This window comes from Montipora foliosa, chromosome 11, assembly GCF_036669935.1.
Source record: "Montipora foliosa isolate CH-2021 chromosome 11, ASM3666993v2, whole genome shotgun sequence".
NCBI lineage: Eukaryota > Metazoa > Cnidaria > Anthozoa > Scleractinia > Acroporidae > Montipora > Montipora foliosa.
Window position 1 is genome coordinate 5556488 of NC_090879.1, and position 2500 is coordinate 5558987.

A 2500-nucleotide genomic window follows, 5' to 3' on the forward strand; every position below is an offset into this window, starting at 1 on the left:
GAGATTTTCAGGCTGTACAAGTCCCTGGATCTTCGACTTCTGCTGTTACGTCTTTTCCATTTTCTGCTCACCGCTCTTATTTTCATCAGCCCTTTCGTGCCGCCCGACACGTCCAGCCTTCTGACATCTGCTTTAACTGCAATCAGCGAGGACACTGGTCTAATTCGCCAGCCTGTCCTTTGTTCTACAAAACAAGAGCTAGTCTCCCCAGCACTGCCGCCAGTTCAACGTCTACAAAGTCAACCACCGTCTGATTTGGCAAATGTTCTTGCACGATTGGGTCCAGATAAGTACTCTGACTTTGACTTTGACTTGGATCACATTTCTCTTGATTCTTACTTTGCAGAATATTTTGAAGGCTCTAGTCCAGTTATTGTTAAGGGTAGGCTTAAAGCTAATATTTCCTTTTGGCAGAGCATTGGTGCCTCTAAGTTTATTTTAGATACCTTAAGTTTTGGTTATAAGATTCCCTTTTCACGGGAACCTACAATTGTTTTTCTTAATAATAATCGCTCAGCTTTGGGTGAGAGTGATTTTGTAGAATCCGCTATTCAGGAGTTACTTAGGGTTGGCTCTATTGTTTCGTGTACTCGCCCGCCTGATGTGGTTAACCCATTGTCTGTTTCTGTACAGTCAAGTGGTAAGAAGAGGCTTATATTGGATCTTAGGCATGTTAATTTCTTTGTGAATAAGTCCAAAATTAAGTTTGAGGATGCTCAGTCTATGCTAAATTTCTTGATCGGCGAGTCTCTTTCTAATTTGTGGGCTTATTCTTTCGATATTAAGTCTGGGTATCATCATGTTGAAATTTACCCCACACATCAAAGATTTCTCGGTTTTTCGTGGGTTTTCAATGGGGTTCGGAAATATTTTAAGTTTGTCGTCCTGCCCTTTGGTCTTTCTACGGGCCCTTATATTTTCACCAAAGTTATGCGTCCCCTCGTCAAGCATTGGCGTTCTCAGGCCCTCCGCATTGTAGTTTATTTAGATGACGGTCTGGGAGTATGTGGTACGAAGGATACTTGCCTTCGACAATCTTTGTTGGTGCATTCTGATTTAATTAGCTCGGGGTTCGTCCCAAATAAGGATAAGTGTATGTGGATTCCTAGTCAGTTGCTTCGCTGGCTTGGTTTTCACTGGGATTTTGCTCGGGGCTTGTTGTCTATTCCTGAAGATAAGATATCAGTTCTGCTTGCGTCCATAGGGGAGGTTTTTAGTTCTCGTGTAGTAACTGCCAGGATGCTGGCTCAGGTTACCGGGCGTATCATTTCCTGTATGCTTGTTTTTGGCCATATTTGCAAGATTATGACGAAAGCATTGCATTCTGTTATTGTAGATAGAGCATCTTGGAATGCCGGGGTTTTTCTTACTGATGAAGCTATTTCTGAGTTAAATTATTGGTGTGCCAATGCTCGGGAACTTAATTCTAGACCTTTTGTCTATCCAGTTAATGTTCCTCATCACATTGTCTATTCCGACGCTAGTAACGTTGCTTGCGCTTCTTACATTTATGTTGAGGTCGACGGGTTTCTTGTTGCCCACAAGAATTTTGATGATCTTGAAATGAAGCAAAGCTCCACTTGGAGGGAATTGAAGTCTGTTAGTTTTGCGTTGAGAAGTTTTGCTCCCATTTTGCATAATTCCTCTGTTAAGCTTTATACTGATAATAAAGCTGTAGCGTTCATTACAGATTCCGGGAGCAATAAGCCACATTTAAATACTATTGCTAAGGATATTTTCTGTTTGTCTTCTCATCATGGTATTAGGTTGTCAGTGGAATGGATTCCTCGTATGCTTAATCAGAAAGCTGATTATTACAGTAAGATCGTTGATTTTGACGACTGGTGTGTTTCCAACGATTATTTTCGTGCAATAGATTCTCGATGGGGTCCTTTCACTGTAGATTGTTTTGCTAGTTATGCAAATATCAAGTTGCCTAGGTTCTATTCGCGCTTTTACAGTCCCAACACTTTGGGTGTAGATGCTCTTAGTCATAGCTGGCAAGGTGAGAACTGTTGGTTGGTCCCTCCTGTTTGCCTTGTCACTCAAGTTATTGAGCATGTCAAATTATGTAAGTGCGTAGGCGCCCTTGTGGTCCCTTATTGGCCGTCTGCCATTTTTTGGCCATCCATCATTAATGAAGGTCGTTCTTTCCGTAGTTATATTGTTGACTTCCTTTACGTTGCTGAAGGGAAGCGAGTTTTTGTTCACGGCGTTAATAAGAATTGTATTTTTGGTTCTGATAATTTTAGTTCGTCTGTCCTTTTCTTGCGTATTAATGGCGCCAATTAAATCTAAGCAATTAGATTGTATTTTTTGTGATTTTCATCTGTTGGAATTAAACTGTTTGCCACTTGGCTTTGTGTGTTTTATTTGTTTCGCCACTGGGCTTTTGCACACTTGATTTACTCTGGATGTATTAATGGGGCTAAATAAATCTAAGCAATTAGATTGTATTTTTTGTTTTATCAGCTATTGGAATTTAAGTGTTTGCCACTTG

General features: G+C 40.7%; 1 pseudogene; it reads left to right on the forward strand.

Annotated features, from left to right (window-relative positions):
* Nucleotides 1-340, forward strand: part of LOC137974609 (uncharacterized) — a 938-nt pseudogene extending 598 nt beyond the window's left edge.
* The last annotated feature ends 2160 nt before the right edge of the window (nucleotides 341-2500 follow it).